Raw genomic sequence first — 21779 nt, forward strand, 5'->3', positions numbered from 1 at the left:
ATGGGAAGGGTGGCAGAGTCAGTAAACTGTTAGGTAAAATGTTCCACCCATTGCCACACTTTCCACGAGCTTATTTGCTTATTGGTGGTGTTGGGGGATCAAACCTGGCTCCCCATGCATTCAAGAGCTCCTCCTCCGCCCTGTTAAGTCGATCTAAATCAGCCCTTGTGTGCAAGGGCGAGGGGCATGCTCATGGTCTGACGAACAAATATTAGGATCTGAATTTGAGTGCTCAGAACCTACGTAAAAATCCGACAGAGCTGGAGAGATGGCTCAGTGGTTAAGAGCACTGACTGCTCTTCCAGAGGTCCTGAGTTCAAATCCCAGCAACCACATGGTGGCTCACAACCATCTGTAATGAGATCTGATGCCCTCTTCTGGTGTGTCTGAAGACAGCTACAGTGTGTAGTCATAAATAAATAAAATGTTTAAGTAAATCTGGTTTTAAAATACCTGAGCACAGTCACATGCAGGCCTGCAAGCCCAGTGCTGACAGGAAAGGCTGGATGATCCAAGGAACTCTTTGGTCACCATCCTAGCTTCAGGTTCTGGGAGAGACCATGCCTGTGATTAGGAAGGGAACCTGATATTCAATTCACACTTGGCTTCTGTACCTGTATGGACACATATGTCTGCAAACACATGTGCGTGCACACACACACCCACACCCACACATATACACAGAGAAAAATATTTGCACTGTATACAAAATATCCTTCCACCTATTGAGGGTTCCATCTCTGTTGGTACACGCTCATGTAGGATGATGTCACAGGTGAGGCAGGTACAGGATAGAAGGAGGCCTGTCATTGGAGGAGAAGGAAGGATGGGTGGGAGAGAAGTTTGAAGGAAGAGGAGGAGACTAGGGGAGGGAGGAGGAGACAGGGCGGAGGAGAGGGAGAGAAGCCATGGCAGGTGATGTTAAGATTCTGCTCTGTGTATTTACAGGTTGTTATTAATGTTCCTAAGGGATGGATGGTACTGGGCATTGTATGTTTAAGTGGGAAATTATATCTTATCAATTGGATCTAAGATTATTGTGTTGTGTGTTCTTTTATGTGAGGGTTTGAGTGTAGGAAAGTGTGCGGCTGGGCTGTGTTTCCGCCAAGATATCTAGCAGATATTTTGGGACACCCGAGGTGCGGACCTAGCGGGGTAAAAGACACCAATGCTATTATTATTATTATTATTATTATTATTATTATTATTATATTTTTATTACAACACACTCAGCCTGCTACAGAGCCAGGACACAGCTGGCTGCACAAAACGCAGGTATGGGGCATCCAGATGTTCCCCATATGCAATATACTTCCAATCCAGAAAGAGATAAACATAAATTGTAATTCCAGATGGCAGGCATCGAGTGCCTTTCTCAGAAACCTACACCCATTCTCACGTGGCTCACTTAAACATTAGTCTAAAGTCACGCCGATGGGAAAATGGAAGTCAAGATGGCATCTCAGGAAAATCTAGACACATTTGCTTATCGCTTACTTTGTCAAAATACAGCTATATGGGAAAAAAAAACCCTACAAACACAAACCAAGAAACCTGGCTCCCTGCTACAAACTTGCAATGCCAGCAACCTCAGCAGGCTGAGGCAGCGGGAAGGCAAGGCCGAGGCCTGCCTGGACTGGAGAGTGATTTCAAGGCCAGCGTGTACAGCTCTGCCAGACCCTGTCCAGAAATGGACAAGAGTGAAGGGGCTGGGGGTGTAGCTCAGTAGCAGAGTAATTGATCATCGGAAGCAAGGCTCCATGTTCAAATCTTAGGCCATATCACACAAAACAGAAACCAGCTTTCTGCTCCTTCTGATCCGGATCTATTACATATTAAAGGGAATCAAATCTGGGCTTGGTTTTAAAAGCTTGAATTTGGCATCACCTGGATTGGTGTGAACCAAGGTTTGAGGGCCACTTTTCTAATAATTCATGACCTTCCTCGCCGTGATGTTTTTCTTATTTTTAGAAAACTTGACAGAGTGAATGAAGATCCAACCTCCAGTTTGGGAAAAGCTGACAACTTCCAGGTCTGAAGACAACAGACTTTGCTGCTGGGCTGGATATGCCTTGAGCCTCCACAAAACAACTGCAAAGTCCTGCTGGTAGGTAAGAGTCCCCTGAGGAGGGAAATACTCATAGACTGGTGGACTTGGACTTTAGACAAACCACTTTCTGTTTCTGCGACTGTGGTCAAAGAAGAGCTCCAACTCTGCACCCTCAAAGCAATACTTTTTTTTATTTTTTTATCTCTGATAATTTTTGAGAATTGTAATCAAGACAGACGGACATTCAGGAGTGCAGCAAGAGAGACCTGGCACAGAGCGAGTTCTCATGTTTAGCTACCAGATGTCCCATCAACAGAAAAGTGAACACATGTACCAATCATGAGGTCATGAGCACATGTGCAGGGGTCAGAAGACAGCTTTCTGGAGGGGGTCAGCTCACTCCTGCCTCAGGACCTAGCTCGCTCTTCAGGCTTCAAGTACAATCACCTGTGGAACCATCTGCTGGCCCACAGAGGTTTTAAGAATCAGTGAAAAGCTATTGAAACTCCCAAATGCCAAGTTCTAGCCCCTTGGATGAGCATCATCCCCTGAAGAGAATACTACATTCAATCTTCCTATCCCATCACAGTGGTGACTCTGACATGGTTATGGTCAGCAGGAGCTGTGGTCACAAACCAACTCCACAGTGACTACCAGATAGATCCGAACCCACGGTCAGGAAACAGAAGAAAACAGGTGCCACTGAATAAATCTTAGCCTCAGTGCAGTCCGTTTCTACCAATTCAGTCCACATGGGTATAATCTGAAAACACTTTCTCCCAAACCACCTTTAACCCACGGCCGACATTTCCACATTCAACCTTAGAGATCAAGACAGTGCATCAAGACATTTGGCACATTCCACCATCAAATAGGCACTTCCTTCTGGGGTGGGGATTGGTACGGTTTTGTGGGATGGGGTGGCGCTGAGCTAGGAAGAGAAGGTCCTTTGTCTAGAACTTTGAATTCCTGATGGCTTTTCTTTTCCGAAGAAACAATTTCTTTCACACACTGTGCCTCACCTTGACTTCCATCCACGGGGGATGTGGATGATCGGTGATGTCATTCTTTAGTTATTTAAGGAGAGGGATTCTTTCTTTCGTACAAAGGTTTTGCCGAAAGTTGAAAAGGAGGCTTCAGTCATTTATTTTAATCTCTCAAGATTGTTTGTTATTCCTACAAGTCAGGACACTCCACATTTGAAAAGCACATTCCAAGAGAAAAGATGATTTTAAAAACAACACTGTATTGTTAGAGAGGAGATTTTTGCCAGATAGACTCATTAGGGACAGTGTTTAAAACACTCTTTACATTTTTATCGAGTGGCATTTCTGAAAGGTACGTGGACCGCTGGCTGTAAGTGAGGAGACTTGGTTTTCTTTTGTCACCATTAAAAAGAAACCAGTAAGTGCTTGTAAGCCCAAATCTCTTGCCACAGACTCGGGAACATTGATTTCCCCAGCCACTTCCTCCCCACGCCTTACGGCACAGCTCTTTGACCATTAAACTGTGTACAAAATTAGGAATGGCATTTGTACTTAATGTGGGGCTCTGTCTCTTAGGAGCTCTCTCCTTCCTGACATCATGAATTACCTTCCCGTGTATGATGGACACTCTAAGCCACCTTCCCTTGACTTCTACAAATGTCCCTACTTGTCATTCATTAGTGTTTAAGTCCTCCCACCTGTTTGAATATGAAGACTATAAGAGTCCTGGACACTGTGGGTGACCTCTCCATAATAATGTGGCTAATGGCTAAGCATCTACCCACTGTTGTTTTTTTTTTTCAAATCTATGAATTTCCTATTTGGAGGCAACCCTAACATGCAATGGATACCCTAAAACCCAGTGTACTTAAATGTTGGCTGACAGCTGAGTGATGTGTGGTGTCCCGGCATTACCTTTCATGGGACTTGTCTAGGTTCCTTTCCTAGAAAGGACATGCTACCTTTACTAGAGTCACAGTGTCTCCAATATCCCATAATTTCAGTCCATTTTCAGCAACTTGTACCTTCTAACTCTTCAGGCATCTTGGTTCATTGGTACACACTGGGCAGCCCAGTGAAGACCCTCTTTCTTTGGTAGCTGCCACGTTGTGCTTGAGAAACTTGACCAAGTCTTTCTACCCCCTGAGGTGGAAACACCGATCAGGAAGCACTAATGGACAGGGGTGATGGTTTGAAGTCACACTTTGAAAAATATTTCAAAGCATCTAATGCTTAAGACTGACAGAAACATCTTACAAGGGAAATACCGGAGTAGGAGTAGAACGCAGTTAAAATAATCCAGCTACAGGAGGGAAAACAGTAGAGCATAGAGAATAAATGAACCTTAAAACCTTAGATGAAGACAAACTCATCTGCGATCACGGATGTGAACAGAGTGTGCCCATGACTTCCCTGCATACAATATCAGCATTGGCAGCCACGCGTGAGCTTCACATAAAAGTGTAAAGTTCTGGGAATAAAATCCAGCGCATCCCAAAGATGAATTGAAGGTGATTTGGGAGTGAATCTGCTGTGGATGTCAATATTTTCAGGATTGTGATTATAGTTTCTCAAGCTAAAAACGACTTGGTTATGTTTGCTAAGTCAAGAACACAACTCTGTGACCTCATCCCAAAGCCTGTGATTTCAATGGGTGTTTGTTGGGCAATCCAGTCATGTAAGATACCGTGTAGGGATGATGTTTTCTTTTATGTTCCCAAATTTTGTCCATCCTGGGTACTTCCCGACTTGAAATGGTCTAATCAATGCTGAAAATTGAGCTCACGAGGGTGTACAGGTCCTTGAGTGTTCTCCTGGCCCAGTGCTTAGAAAGTCTATAGCTGAAGGCCAGAGCCCCTGGTTCCCCTATTCCACACTAGATAACTTGAGGTGGTTACTGGAGAAAGCATACGTCAGACTTCTTCCTGCCAACACTTCATTTTGGAAATGCTCCTTTAGGATTCCAAGTAGAACTGTTAAGGCTTCAGATCATTAATGTCTGCTCTTGATTTAGATGAAAATATTCTTGATCACTCCAGAAATGCTCTCTTCTTGTGAAAAGCTTACTAGAGACATTCAAACCCAGAGACGAGTTACAATACAAACCTTCAACGAGGAGAAGATGAAGAAGAGACGGAAACGATTTACAGTCAACGAATTAAATTCTTATCTTGGAAGTCATCAACTTGAGCTAAGAGTGGAAAAAATTCTGTTTAAATGTAGATGCCAGGTATATGCATGTGATTACAAAGTTATCCATCCCATGATTCTTAGTGATTGGGGAGTGACACAATCATTGCCTCAAGCAAAGCCAATCGTTCGAGTTTCGTGGAATCAGCTTGTGACTTAGTCCTTATTGGATTAGGCTTATCTCCATGGCCTTCAGATGACCTGATCTAAGCTGTTCAGATAGAAAAAGGGATGTTGGGGAGGGGCGATCTATTGTAACTGACTCTGAGCAGGAGGGTCTAGTAGTAGGCCATTAGAAACACGCCATTAGAGCTGCTTATGGTTTTTCATTACTTATGATATTCCTAGGGTCTAAAACTTTCATTCTATGAAAAAGAAAATGAAAAAAAAAGAAAAGAAAAGCTTCCAAAGTGGAAAGTAGAAGGAAAGATGTAAAATAAATTGAAATATCACTTCTGCTGGGACTCAGGGACGTGTTGTCTACTGAAAACAACACACCTCACTAGACATATACTGTTGGGTTCCATTTCTGCAGGGCAGGCATCCTTACAAGGACAGAGTGGTTGAGATGCAGTGATTGGTGGTAGCAATGAAACAAAGATGGTGGTGTGCAGATCTAAGACAGGAACATGAAGGCTCCTCCATGATGATGCAGTGTGAAAGACATGCTGGGGGCTGTCCAAATCTACTCTAGGTAGTGTATACACACACACACACATACAACACACACTCACACACATACACACACACACATACACACTCACACACATACACACATTCACACACATATGCACACAAACACACATATACACACGTATATACACACACTCACACACACTCATATACATACACACAATCTCACATATACACACACTCTCTCTCACACACACACACATATACATACATACTTTCACACACATATACACATACACACACTCACACACTCTCACACACATATACACACATACTTTCACACACATACACACACTCACACACTCTCACACACATACACACATGTGTACACACAAACACACACATTCACACGTATACACACACACTCCCACATACACACATGCATGCACAAACACACACATACACACACACTCTCTCACATACACACATACACACACATACACATACACTTTCACACATGTGCACACACACACACACACACACAATCTAAGAGAGGGGTGCATGCAGCAATCACAAAGACTCATCGAGGGCTGCCACCTACTTGAATATCTGCTTATGTGAAGGCTGTCATTAGGGGAAGCCGGTTGAGGGTACATCAGGCTATATTACCTTTGTCGGTTCCTATCAATTTATAGCTATTTCAACTAAGGAAAGAGATCTGAGAACATGAGCGCACACAGGTATGCACTTGCATGTGGGGATGTGAGTGTGCACAGGTATGTTCTTAAAGGTGGGGGGTCACCCTAGGTGTTAGTCCCCTAACTCTACCTGCTTTGGTGTGTGAGGCTGGGTCTCTCATAGCCTAAAGCTTGACAGCTAAGCTGGGGAGGCTGGACAGTGAGCCAGGTACCTGCCCCTCTCCACCAATCCTCGTTGGGCTTGCACACACCTACCACACCTGCCTTTTCTTTTTAATGTGAGGTATGTGCCTTGAATTCAGATCCTCTTGCCTGCTGGCTCCATGGCCTCGAGACATTAGGATAAAGGCCCATTCTGCACCTGTCCATCTCATGACCTTTGACCATCTAGTGTTCACTGTGTACAATTACAGTGGAAATAAAAGGAGAGATACATTTTTTTTTAAATAAAAAGAAAGCCGGAGGACTCCAGTGTCGCAGAGAGGGATGAGTCACAGCCAAACCGTCAGACGGTTTTCCTTACTTAACTTCCCATAAAAGAGAAGACAATGGCTCCTTGTTTAACTGCTCTGAACTTGAAAGCAACATTGTAGTCTTTTGAAATCTAAGCCTTTTGTAAATTGAAATCTCATGAAACACTTATCCTACCCGCAGCTTTAGAAAAGCCAAGTAATTTGTTAAAAAAAAAATGAAAACAAAACACTAACATTAAGCATAACTTCTTTTCTGGATACCATTGTATAATAGTCATTTACACACACACACACACACACACACACACACACACACACACACACACACAGAAGCAATGAATTTCAAGTTCTTCCCAGAATGCAACGGTGGCAGGGCCAGGGGAGCATCCCCTGGACCGTCAAGGGAAAGCTGGTTCCCACAACAGTGACAGAAGTGACTCAGGTGACCTGGGCCAATTTCCTTCTGAAGACAACTAGAGACATCTAACTGAAGGCTCGTGTGTGGGGGCCATGTGTGTGCACAGTGCAGAGGTCTCAGCACAGAGAACTGCAAGGTGAACAGCAGTCAGCCTCAGGGGTCTTTCTGAGACACTATCAACTTAAAAACAGATAGACAGACAGACAAAAAGCCATAGAGTAGCCCTGGCTGTCCTGGAACTGCTGTGTAATCCAGGCTGGCCTCAAACTCATAGAGATCTGCCTGCTTCTGTTGGATTTAAAAGCGTGTTTCCCATGCCTTAGAGACAAGGTCTCCCACTTGCTTGGAACCACATAAGCTGTCAGGCTGGGCAGACACTGAACCCCAGGAATCACCATGTCTCCACCCTCCTACACTGTGATAGCACAGTTCACCACGCCCAGATTTTTCTAAGTTAGTTCTGGGGGTCTGGACTAAGGTCTTCATACCTGCATGGTAAACACTTAGCCAACTGAGCCATCACTAGGCTGAGGCCCCTGAAGGCCTGACAGTGGGGAGAAAAAAAAGCAATGGAAGACCTTCTTCACGTCAGACTTCATTAATTGAAATCTCTGCTTATGGGTCTTAGGAGTTCAGCTGGAACAAGAGGTATCTTTATTTTTACATACTTCTAGTTCACGCATAAGATTTCCTAGAGGTGCGACTACAGACAGACACCTAGTTGAAGTAGATTCTGGTGTGTGTGTACCACTCATTCCCCAGACACATCATAGTGGGCTCATGCCTTAGCCAAGGTTCTCTGCAGTCACAGAACATATGGAATGTCTCTATATTGAGGGAAATTATTGTGATGACTTATAGTCTGCAGTCCAACAATGGTCAGCTGTGAATGGAAATCCAAGAATCCAGTAGTTACTCAGTCCCACGAGGCTGGGTGTTTCAGCTGGACTTCTGAAGAAGTAGGTTCAACAGATGTGCTGGCCAGTTAGTGCAAGCAGCAAAGAAGAGTGAGTCCTCCTCCTTCCAATGTCCTTATGTAGGCCTCCAGCAGAAGGCGTGGCCCAGGTTGAAGGTGTGCACCACCAAGCCTAGATGTGGGACTTGCTTTTTGGCTGACTTGAACTCAAAAGTTTCTTTGCCTTAGTCTCCTGGGATTAAAGGCATATACTTCCTTGCTCAGGCCTAAGATTTTCATGGCCACTATGCCTCAAGATCTCTATGTCAAGATCCAGGTCAGAAGAAGCCTGTGTCTTCCAGCCTCGAGATCTGGATCACAGGTGAGCCTCCAATTCTGGGCGGTAGTTCATTCCAGATGCAGTCAAGTTGACAACCAGGAACGGCCATTACAGTACACGTCTGAAGACCTTACACAGGATGCCCACTCCCTGTCTTTCAGCTTAATGTCTTCTTCTCACCTAAAGGTTAATAATGACTGTTTATATTTCATTGAAAAGGAATGTTGGTTCCAGTCTTAGTCAGAGTTCTTTGGCAAAAGAGACAGCAGGCTAGAGACTTTGGAAGAAGCTGACGGTGCAGTTTAAGTCCGAAAACTAATAGGTTCCAGATCCAAGGAAAGCTAACATTTCCATCTGAGCCAGGCACTAGGAAATGAGTGATATCGCAGCACAAAGGTGGTCAGACTGGAGGAACATGGTCTTCTTTTGGAGGGTCAGCTTTTGGTTCTGTGGATGAGGAGGGTGTGTATTAGAGAGAGTGCCAGTTTCTCGTTACTCTAACAAAGACCTGGAGTGAATCAACTTACAGGAAGGAATGGTACGTTTGTCTCATGGTTTTGGAGGTTTCGGTGCTTGGATGGCTGACTCTGATGCACTGGATACTGTGACCAGCAGAACACGAGGACAGGAACGGAAGTAGAGACAGTTGCTCATCACCACTAGGACATGGAGGAAGAGAAGCTGGGACTCTGGCAGGCACGCTTTCAATGATCTGACGACCATCCTTTAAAGGTTGGCTGCGCTGGGCACTCTTTATGTAAATTACGGCAGGGAGGGAGATTTAGATGCTCCAGTCGTCTCCAGACACTTCATAGACACACTCAGAATAATGCTTGCCCAACTATTTGGGCACTATCTGTCCTCCAGTCACATTAACAAATGAAACCAACAACTCCAAGCCTGCTTCTTCTCACTCTGAGGATCCCTTTCGAGCACTTTTCAAATGAAGAGAGTGGCGTGGCTGTCACTCTGCTTCCCTGTGCTTCCAAGCTGCAGTGAACACACAGCTAGAAATGGACTACGCTCTACCCCAGAAGACGTGTTGACTGGCGGGTGTTAGCCTCAAGCCCGAGTCCCTGGGTGTGAAGAACAATGATGGGAACTGAGCAATGCTCAGGTGTAGGCTCTGATACAGTCAGTGCATCTCATGAAAACAGGGGGTGGAAGAAGCGGGGACCTTTACTGTGTTCGCACACACGGATATACGTACAGCAAAAGAAGGAAGGGCAGCTAGAATCATGGGTTCTGCAACCGGTCAGATGGTCACCACTGGTAATCACATATTCCTACCTCTACCCATTGTGTATACTTTTGACTCTCCACAAATGCCTTCTTTGGGGATCATTTGGTGGAGGTGACCCAAGCCCGCATCTCTGAAAAGTCCAAGCCATTCCTGAGCCTGTAATTGTACTGTTGTGCTTTTCTCTTGGGCTTAACCAGAAGGCATAGGGACCCTCAAGATCACCTGTGTTCCACATATACTATCCCCTAGCCAACTCAGGAATGCAGACTAGCACCACGAGCCTTTTCTTTCTTAATGGGCAACTGTAACAGTTTTCCATGGTGCTAAGGAATACTACTTCCCGTTCCCTTCATTCAGCTGTCCCCCAAATATGCTAGGCCTGTAGTGTGAGAGTCCTATGAAATGTCTTCTTCCTACCTCCCTGGTGTTCCACAAAGTTCCATCAGAAGAATTTCCCATTTGTTTCTGTGTTCCACTTGTGAGCCTTAGTAACCAAATCCTACCATGGGAAGAAGGAGAGAAGCTGTTGGAGATGACCTCATTGGATATGTATTCTCTGTCCGCTAGTTCAACACCGGTGGCACGAGTGCTTCCCTTGCAAGCATGAGGACCAGAGTTCAATTCCCACTACCAACATAAATGCAGGGAATGGTGGCCAGCATATATCAAATGTCAGCAACTGGGCAAGGCAGTTTAGGGCTTCGAGAGTGGATGAGATGTGGCTAGACCAGTACAGGAGTTTAATGGAACAGGAGAGCCAGGTATGTGACTAGGCCTTGGGAACACATACAAGACAGAGGGTGTAGGGGTGGGCAGGAACTCTGGCTAGCATAGGAATGGCAGCTTTGTAGATAGAAGTCTGTCTAAAACCAATGGGCAAGAATAGGAATGAGTTTTACAAAGGGGAGACAAAGAGGAGAGGGCTAAGTGCTTTAAAGAAGGGAGGGACCCAGTGCTAAAGGAGGCAAGAAAGGCAAAGACATCGGCGTGTTGAAGGAGTAACTGCCCTGGGTTGGAATATACTTTATCTGGGTGATGAGATGAAGGTTTCTCTGTAAAGGCCAGAGGCTGTGGAGGTGAAGCTGGGATTCAGCAATAGCCTACTGAAAAACAGGAAGGCTTTGTGGTGGTCCTGGGTATCAAACACAGAGCCTGATGGGTGCTCCCAGTGTCCAGTATCCATGGCCCAGCAGCTCATCACTAGTGACTTCTAAGGCCAGGGACAGTGTGGTGAAAGCAACTGTTCTGCCAACCCAGTCCACAACATGTGTGAGGAAGACAACGGAAGCACATAGATACTATGGCCCACCTGAAACCAGATGAAAAGAGGAACACCGAGCTTAGGAGAAAGGTTTGGTGGTGATGCCTTTAGTGAGGAAAAGATTTGGTTCAAGCTAGAAGGCAAAGTTTTGAAGCCCGAGGGAGACACGGGTCTGGGGAAGGAAGCCTCTGACTCACTGTAGGGAAGGGATAGTTAAAGCAAATGGAAGAAACCCGCTCTCCAGGACAGTGTCTAGACTTGAGATGCAAGGAGCTTTGAAGGCAAACCCAGGGGAACACTAACCGAGAGCAAGAGTGGAGCACTAACCAAGAGTGAGAGTGGAGCACTAACCAAGAGCGAGAGTGGAGCACTAACCGAGAGCGAGAGTGGAGCACTAACCGAGAGCGAGAGTGGAGCACTAACCGAGAGCGAGAGTGGAGCACTAACCAAGAGTGAGAGTGGAGCACTAACCGAGAGCGAGAGTGGAGCACTGACTGAGAGCGAGAGTGGAGCACTAACCGAGAGAATGGAGCACTAACCAAGAGAGTGGAGCACTAACCGAGAGCGAGAGTGGAGCACTAACCGAGAGCGAGAGTGGAGCACTGACCGAGAGCGAGAGTGGAGCATTAACCGAGAGCGAGAGTGGAGCACTAACCGAGAGCGAGAGTGGAGCACTGACCGAGAGCGAGAGTGGAGCACTAACCGAGAGCGAGAGTGGAGCACTAACCGAGAGCGAGAGTGGAGCACTAACCGAGAGCGAGAGTGGAGCACTGACCGAGAGCGAGAGTGGAGCATTAACCGAGAGCGAGAGTGGAGCACTAACCAAGAGTGAGAGTGGAGCACTAACCAAGAGCAAGAGTGGAGCACTAACCAAGAGTGAGAGTGGAGCACTAACCAAGAGTGAGAGTGGAGCACTAACCGAGAGTGAGAGTGGAGCACTAACCGAGAGCGAGAGTGGAGCACTAACCGAGAGCGAGAGTGGAGCACTAACCAAGAGCGAGAGTGGAGCACTAACCAAGAGCGAGAGTGGAGCACTAACCAAGAGCGAGAGTGGAGCACTAACCAAGAGCGAGAGTGGAACACTAACCGAGAGCAAGAGTGGAGCACTAACCAAGAGTGAGAGTGGAGCACTAACCGAGAGCGAGAGTGGAGCACTGACTGAGAGCGAGAGTGGAGCACTAACCGAGAGAATGGAGCACTAACCAAGAGAGTGGAGCACTAACCGAGAGCGAGAGTGGAGCACTAACCGAGAGCGAGAGTGGAACACTGACTGAGAGCGAGAGTGGAGCACTAACAGAGAGCGAGAGTGGAGCACTAACCAAGAGTGAGAGTGGAGCACTAACCAAGAGTGAGAGTGGAGCACTAACCAAGAGCAAGAGTGGAGCACTAACCAAGAGTGAGAGTGGAGCACTAACCAAGAGTGAGAGTGGAGCACTAACCGAGAGTGAGAGTGGAGCACTAACCGAGAGCGAGAGTGGAGCACTAACCGAGAGCGAGAGTGGAGCACTAACCAAGAGCGAGAGTGGAGCACTAACCAAGAGCGAGAGTGGAGCACTAACCAAGAGCGAGAGTGGAACACTAACCGAGAGCAAGAGTGGAGCACTGACCGAGAGTGAGAGTGGAGCACTAACCGAGAGCGAGAGTGGAGCACTGACTGAGAGCGAGAGTGGAGCACTAACCGAGAGAATGGAGCACTAACCAAGAGAGTGGAGCACTAACCGAGAGCGAGAGTGGAGCACTAACCGAGAGCGAGAGTGGAACACTGACTGAGAGCGAGAGTGGAGCACTAACAGAGAGCGAGAGTGGAGCACTAACCAAGAGTGAGAGTGGAGCACTAACCAAGAGCGAGAATGGAGCACTAACCAAGAGCAAGAGTGGAGCACTAACCAAGAGTGAGAGTGGAGCACTAAGAGTGAGAGTGGAGCACTAACCAAGAGTGAGAGTGGAGCACTAACCAAGAGCGAGAATGGAGCACTAACCAAGAGCAAGAGTGGAGCACTAACTAAGAGTGAGAGTGGAGCACTAACCAAGAGCAAGAGTGGAGCACTAACCAAGAGCAAGAGTGAAGCACTAACCAAGAGCAAGAGTGGAGCATTGACTGAGAGTGAGAGTGGAGCACTAATGAAGAGTAAGAGTGGAACAGTGACTGAGAGCTAGAGTGGAGCACTAACCGAGAGCGAGAGTGGAGCACTAACCAAGAGTGAGAGTGGAGCACTAACCAAGAGCGAGAGTGGAGCACTAACCAAGAGTGAGAGTGGAGCACTAACCGAGAGCAAGAGTGGAGCACTAACCAAGAGTGAGAGTGGAGCACTAACCGAGAGCGAGAGTGGAGCACTGACTGAGAGCGAGAGTGGAGCACTAACCGAGAGAATGGAGCACTAACCAAGAGAGTGGAGCACTAACCGAGAGCGAGAGTGGAACACTAACCGAGAGCGAGAGTGGAACACTGACTGAGAGCGAGAGTGGAGCACTAACCGAGAGCGAGAGTGGAGCACTAACCAAGAGTGAGAGTGGAGCACTAACCAAGAGCGAGAATGGAGCACTAACCAAGAGCAAGAGTGGAGCACTAACCAAGAGTGAGAGTGGAGCACTAAGAGTGAGAGTGGAGCACTAACCAAGAGCGAGAATGGAGCACTAACCAAGAGCAAGAGTGGAGCACTAACTAAGAGTGAGAGTGGAGCACTAACCAAGAGCAAGAGTGGAGCACTAACCAAGAGCAAGAGTGAAGCACTAACCAAGAGCAAGAGTGGAGCATTGACTGAGAGTGAGAGTGGCGCACTAATGAAGAGTAAGAGTGGAACAGTGACTGAGAGCTAGAGTGGAGCACTAACCGAGAGCGAGAGTGGAACACTGACTGAGAGTGAGAGTGGAGCACTAACCAAGAGCGAGAGTGGAGCACTAACCAAGAGCAAGAGTGGAGCACTAACCAAGAGCGAGAGTGGAGCACTAACCAAGAGCAAGAGTGGAGCACTAACCAGGAGTGAGAGTGGAGCACTAACCAAGAGTGAGAGTGGAGTATTAGCTGAGAGCAAGAGCGGAACCCTAACCAAGAGCAAGCGTGGATGAGTCAATGGGGAAAGCCAGAGAGGAGCAGAGGGTCCTGTGGAGAGCTGAGACTCACCATCAGGCAGGGTAAGGGCTGGAGCCGCCCGGAACCACCAGAATAATTCTGGAAGTGGTTGTGAAGGCTGAGGTCAGAAGTGAGCGCCCTGTCAGTGAAGTGATGTCACCTATATGAGGGTTCAGGGTGTGAGAAATGGTACTTAGAAAGAGGCATAGTCAACATGGCTGGTGGATGCTAGGAACATGGTACGGGCATTTCCCTGACTAAGCAGGGCACACAGGGAGACTGTGAGACCCTCTGGCTTGACTTCCTGATTAGTAAACTGTCAGCCTACCAGATGGCATCTTCTAAAAGCTACCTTTAGTAAGAACTGCTTTGGAATCCTCACTGGGATGACTAAACAACTTTGCAGTTGATACTAGATAACAAAGAAGTGTCATTTAGCAAGATGGGAGGTGCCTTCTAGCACACAGGAAGGGTAGATCCCTCCCTCAAGTCAGAGCTCTTGTCCTGGTTTCATCTTCTGACCAACAGCTGGGCCCTACTGCCACCTTGTTCCCCCCAGCGTCTACACTGCCCACCAGCTATGCTGCACTCCTGTTCTTCTCTCAGGTCTCATGCAGACCAGGCTCAAATGCCCGGGCTCTACATTTGCTTATCTTTACCTAACACAGCCATGGACATGTTATGGGACACCATCAGTCTTCACCTAACACAGCCATGGACATGTTATGGGACACCATCAGTCTTTAACACAGCCATGGACATGTTATGGGACACCATCGATCTTCACCTAACACAGCCATGGAGTGTTATGGGAGACCATCAGTCTTCCTAACACAGCCATGGAGTGTTATGGGAAACCATCAGACAGACACCAGGGGCTCAAAGCGATTGAGGCAAATGACTTGTGTCCCACATGAACCGGTCTTCATAGTGCTATTCCCTGCCTCTTTTTACACCCAGTAGCATCACACAGTAGAGTCATGCACACTTGCTCACGTGATACAAAGCACAGCGACATACAGATATGCTCATGTGGTCACAAGGATGACATCCTACAGGGCACAGCTTCTCCATGGGGACAAGCAGAATGTGGTCTAACCATTTACTTCTACTAGAACAGAAAGGTTAAATTGATAAAAGTTTCTGCGTCCCAAGAGGTGGGAAGACCCAACGAGCAACTGCTTTAAAAAGTCTACAACAACTTAGTATTCCCAAGAGGGAAAGAGTGGGCTTGGGTTGTGTCCGTTTACAAGGGATAAATTTGACAATATTCTCCAGGTCCCCCTTCAGGCATATTTTTAGAGTCCTCTACTCTTCTCCACCCCTCCTTTCCCACAACCACATTTTCCTCTCTGCTTTTTTTTGCCTTTCTGTCATTTCCCCATCCCACCAGTACCAACTCATCCTCTAAAGACAGCAGCTGTCCCTAGGGAAGAAGTAAAACCATCATTTCCTGGAGGAGTTCATTCTGCCCTCGGTTACTTCCTGCATGACAGCCCAGACTGTAATTCTGCGTGGCTGTTTGGGGGAGTTGAGCCAGGTGTCCTGCTTGGGGAGAGCGAATATTAGCACTCAGAAAAATGCCAGTTCGTGCTATTTCAAAACACTTCATTTCAATCCCTGCCAAAGCCCTGGGGCGGAACATCGTACCCAGCTACTCAGTCTACACAGTCCATTTGTTTCCCTTTATGTTTACGAACATGGCCGGGTAATATCACTTCTTAACTGATTGATCTAGAGACTTTTTATTAACTATATAATAGGTTTAGTATTTGGTCTTGACACTGTCTATGTTTTGACAAAGTGTCCAAATCCCGGAAGATAAAAATAACATAGATATGATCACATGGTACTTAACGTATAGAGAGATAATTGTTTGTAGGTTAACAAACTGGGGGACAGCTAGTCAGTGAGCCGGACCTGTCAGTATTTGAAGTACACTCCTGACACACAGGAGATATCTATGTCTGTCTGTCTGTCTGTATACACACACACACACACACACACACACACACACACACACACACACGCACACACACACGAAGTAAACAAGTCCAGAACAATGTAGTATCAGCATTTTAGGGTCAAATTTTCATGGGGTCCCAGGCATAGACAGAGAAGTATGGAAAAACAATGACCACTAGAAGAAAGAGACTTAGTCTTTCACAGGCAATAGCTTATCGGTTGCAAAGTGCTCAGACCTGCAATTATTCAGACAAATACGTTACTAGTCTACAAGTGAATCATGGGCTCACACTGCAGGGAAACATTGTGTAATATATTTTCTTGATGTATTTTCCATTTCAAAACAATGGAAAAAAAATAACAGCTAAGTGTACCTCTTGCCTTTCATTATAGAACTGCCTCCTTTAGGAGGCAGACCCCCATTACAGACAACTACAATTGGTCAAATTATACAGAACAACTGACTGGGAGGTTCTTAGCTCCAACTCATCCACCTGCAATGGAATTCCTGCACCAAAGGCTCAGCTAACACTGAAGGAGGAGGGGGGAGAGGGAGGGGGAGGGGAGAAGGAGAGGAGGAGGATGATGAAGGGGAAGGAGGAGGAGAAGGAGGAAGAGGAGGAGGAAGAGGAGGATGATGATGAGGAGGAGGAAGAGGAGGATGATGATGAGGAGGAGGAGGAGGGGAGGGGGAGGAAGGGGAGGAGGGGGAGGAGGGGGAGGAGGGGGAGGAGGAGGAGGAGGAGTAGGGGGAGGGGGAGGAGGTGGCGGCAGCAGAAAGGTTCTAAGTGCCATAAGACCTGGAAATCTGCTGTGAGATTGTGCCTCTGAGATATGACAGATACTCCCATGATTCCTCAACAACATGGCTGCCTAAAGACCTGAAGAGGAACACCACCAGTAGATACTCTAATGTGGTAGGAGAAAATCTGACAGGCACTAGCCCTAGACAACAGGCAAATAAGAAATGCTGAGAGAGACAGAATCTCTTCTCTAGGGATAGCCTCAGTTTCTCATGCAATATCATATGGTGAGCTCCAAAGTCATGTACAAACAATTCTAAATGGGCTCAGCAGATCGGATTTACATAATCATGCATATAGACAGATATGCATTATATACCACTATATATGTATGTGTGTGTGCCCATGTGTGTGTGCGTGTGTGTGTGTGTGTGTGTGTGCCCGAGTGTGTGTGTAAAACAAAGAAAAACAGCCTATCAGTTTTTAGAGTGACTGGGGGAAGAGGAATATAGGAGAAGTTGGAAGGAGAAGAGTGGAAGGGTCAGTATCATATTTTAAGACTATAAAAGATTATATTATGGGGGTAGTATTTAAATTTGACAAAATACTTTCCATATAAACTGACATTTACACTGAAATGACATCAGGCACAATAAAGTGAGTGGTCACACAACGGAGAAATTGAAAAAGAAAGAAACAATCTTTTCCCTCATCATAGTTGGAACACTTGTCGATAGAACTGTATGTGTTTGAGGTGTGTCATTTGGTGATTTTTGTACACATCTACAATGTGGATTTACTGAAATCTCATAAGAGCGCAGAACAAGAAATAACATAAGCAAAAGACACGCATTATAAGCAAAGACCTCCAGAAACAGCAGTGGGGTCATTGTATGAAGTGCACATACTGCTGGGCACGAGAGCCGCCCTTCCGTGTGCTCGCACACCAGTGTGACATGCTGGAAAAACTCAATTTTCCTGTGCAAGTGTTTATCAATTGGAGGTAGCTCCTGGGCTATGGATGAACTCTGTGTCCGCATCTTCCCTCAGCACATGAAGGCCTGTGCTGGCTCTGTGCACGCAGCCACAGTTTCTGTGAGTCCATATTGGCATCAGCCTCTCATGTCTGGAAACGTAGTTTCCTTGGTGTCATTTCTCCAACTCCTGTTCCTTGGGTGTCCTGGGCCCAGAAAGACGCAGACGCTCGATTCAGGATTCGGTGATTTCAGATCTTTGTATTTGTCCCCGTCTCTCGCAGGAGGAAGCTTCTCTGATAATGGCTCAGCGAGACATTGATCTAGGAGTCATTTTATTGATATGTTCCTTTAAAATACACAACAGCAGCACACACAACTCTGTCTGCTTACCTGGAGGGCTACCTGAAGAACACCAGGCAATCCTCCTTCCTCCAAGGCCTGGCCTGCCAACTCCCCTGCATGCTTACCTAAGAGCAGTAAGACTGTATCACACACTCCGTCCCCCACCACGCAGCCCTACATGCTTTCTAGGAGGCCTGCTAGAAACGCCAACTAAGCCTCTCCCCTCCACAACCCCTGCCCAGCTACTTGCATAGAATAGCAGTATACTAACACACACACATAAACACACACACATAAACACACACACACAAACACACACACAAACACACACACAAACACACACACAATACACAAACACACACACACACACACACACACACACACACACACACACACGAAAATGTCCTTAAATCCAATCTTACAAGAATGACAGAGGTCTTTAGGGATGAAATGAATCAATCCCTTAAAGAAATATAGGAAAACACAATCAACCATGTGAAAGAAATTCCAGGCAAATGGGACAGCATATACCATCACTTAATAGTTTCAAAAGAGAGCTGGATCAGACACCAAAGGCCACTGGTTTGTGGAGGGACAGTAATTCATCTACTCAGGGAGCATGTCATAACAAACCTACCGGTTTCCTCTGAACCCCAAACACATCTGCTTCTGGGACCTTCTCTCACACCAGTTCCATCAACAGAAAACTTTGGATCATCAGATTCATTTCTCAGACTCTGGCAGCTTGAAAGATGTACGCCTTTCTCTTCAGAGTATTTCCCAGCTGCAGGGTGGGTCTGTCTCTGGCTGCCCAGGCCTCAAAGGCCAGAATCACAAGGATTGTAAGGACCACAACAGCAATCTTCATCCTGATGGATTCTCCACTGTGTGATCCCTGTTCTCTGAGGAGACCGATGGAATGGGCCTCTTGGGTAGACAGCTAGAGGCTCTGATGGGTCATGTGACCATGAGCTCCACAGGGCACTGGCATAGGACAACAGAGAGATGAGTCTTGAGAACATGGCACCTGTAGGTGCCTGAGAGGGTGGAGGTCACGGCACTTGAGGAGAATCCTGACTGGAACTGCAGATCTTGGAACTTTGATTTTAGTCGCAAGGGTTTGCTGGGCTGATCCCTCCTTGGATAGAATGAGAGTGTCCACTCTGTACATTGACCGCCACAACATGGCCACATTCTCTCCTGAGGGTATTGTGGAGTTGGGATTTGCTTCAAAGGAAGAAGTGACAGGAAGTTGTCCTATATCTTCAGTTACTGCCGACCTCCTGGACGGCACAGGCTATAGGTTGTGGGCGGGTATTGGGTCACTGATCTGGCCCGGGTTAGGTGAAAATGTGTTTCCTACATAGAATGTAAGGGTGTACTTCTAGAATTTCCAGAGCTGTGTTCCATCTACTTGGTTCTGTTCTTTATTCCTTCTGGCGATGTCATAGTGGCAAAGACAGAAGCTATAGGACAGTCAGCTCCAGGATGGCTAACTTACTCATCCAAAAAGATGAACAAAATCAATGAACCATTCAACAAACTTATCATGAAGATTCAGCATAGGATATGTGTCATTCTATCGCTGAGTGTGTGACGTAAACACATGTGTGTATTCCAAATATTCTGTGATGACAGATATGTAGATGATATATAGATAGGTTAAATAGAGAGCAGTTAAATACTTAAATAAATGCTAGATAGATGGATGATAGGTAAGTTAAATAGATTAGTTAAAAACTTAAACTAATGACAGATTAGATAGAAGATGACAGTAGACACTTAAATTAGTTAAATATGTAGATAAAATTAATAGATAATAGAGATACAGATAGACGACAGAAAGATTATAGACAGGTAGATGAAAGATTGATTTATTGATAGATACATAGGTAGATAGATGACATAAAGATATAGATAGATGACTGATAGGTAGATGATAGATTGATAGATAAATAATAGATAGATAGATAGATAGATAGATAGATAGATAGATAGATAGATAGATAGATAGATGATAGGTAGACAGACAGAAAAACAAATTACTCCACCATGGAGGGAGATTCACTAAAACTCAAAAAGTGGCTCTGACATGTCCAGATGACTGCCAGTTGTACTGGGGATTCTGGGGATAGGGCTTTCATGAGTCCTCACCCATGCTGGGTGGGCTTTTGATGGATGTCACCGTGCTCCTGTCACTAACCCATTAGTTATTTCCTGTAAGTAACTCCAATAATTTCATTGGGCCATCAAGGTGGACTTTGTTGAAATCATTCCTAGGGTGAGATGTTATATGTTCGTGTTTCCCTAGGGAAATTATGTGTGTGTGTGTGTGTTTGTATGTACATATATGTGTGCATGCATGTGTTTGTATGTCTATATATATGTATATATATACACACACTTACATATATGTGTGTGATCATATATATGTTAATGTCTATATAGTATCAAAGTAAAGTATGTATGCATGTGTGTGTAAAAATACATTTGTCTTAACATAATATTAAACAACTGGTGTTGGGATTTTCTCATAATTTCTGGTCAACATCTGGATAAACATCTGGATGATCTTTCTTTTTCTCTGAAGAAGGAAGCTGAAGACCCGAGAATTTTACCCACAGATGTGGTATCGAATTCTGAGTTGATGAAGTGAGGCAAGCACGAGGCTGTACAGCAGCCCTCACTCTCAGGAACCTTCTTGATAAAATGCACCAACCTTGTCAGATTCATAGAGCAGAAGAGATAATGTGTATACACATCACTGCTAGGACCATGAATGCTACAGACGTGGGGAAAGTCTAGTGATTTCCCAGAAAGCTAAATTTCCCGTATGACCCAGCTGTTCCTCATCTCATAAATCTCGAAGAGAATTGAGAACAGGTGCCATTCCTCAGGTCCGGTCTACCTTGGTTTTCGAGACAGGTTTTCACATTGGCCTTGAAGTCACAGAGTAGGTAGTCTGGCTGGCTGGTGAGCCCCAAGGACCTGCCTGGCTCTGTCATCCACTGCTGGGATTGCAAGTGAGCACAGTGTGCCTGCCTTTGCCTATTTGGGTTTGCGGACTGAGCTCACCTCCTCGTATCTGCACAGCAAGTTCTTTACTGACTGAGCCATGTCCTCAGCCCTGGGTCTCATTGTGGAGGGGAAGAGCACAAATCGACCCATAATGACCAAAGAATAAAAACTGTCACCTATGTCCCCCACTGTGTCCTTGGGTGCATGATACCAGCTAGGCACTAAACTAGGTCTTTAGAGCCATTCCCCCTGAACAACACCATAGGTTTTACTTCTCATTGAACCAAGTGGGCCAGATTCCCTCGGCAGCCACACAGACTGTCACTCAAGTTGCCCTCATACATAGATGTGAAAGGAAGGCCACGTGACTTATAAAAATCACTGGGCAAGTCCTTCCAAGGGGAAGATAGACTGCGGGTTCTTTTATGAGAGGAACAGAGCAAATGGGGAGAAAACCCAAATAACTAAAGCCTTCAA

General features: G+C 46.0%; 1 long non-coding RNA gene across 2 annotated transcripts in view; it reads right to left on the bottom strand.

Moving 5' to 3' along the window:
- The window catches only part of LOC134480976 (uncharacterized), a 14988-nt gene extending 9759 nt beyond the window's left edge, over positions 1-5229 (bottom strand). Inside the window, exon 1 of one of the 2 annotated variants that reach the window (XR_015633323.1) lies at positions 5143-5229. This is a non-coding gene — a long non-coding RNA (uncharacterized LOC134480976). Of the gene's footprint in view, positions 1-453; positions 565-5142 lie in introns of those variants that run through there. The other variant, XR_015633324.1, reaches the window with a different exon arrangement.
- Positions 5230-21779: the final 16550 nt, after the last annotated feature.

This window comes from Rattus norvegicus, chromosome 11, assembly GCF_021556685.1.
Source record: "Rattus norvegicus strain SHRSP/BbbUtx chromosome 11, alternate assembly SHRSP_T2T, whole genome shotgun sequence".
Classification (NCBI taxonomy): Eukaryota; Metazoa; Chordata; class Mammalia; order Rodentia; family Muridae; genus Rattus; species Rattus norvegicus.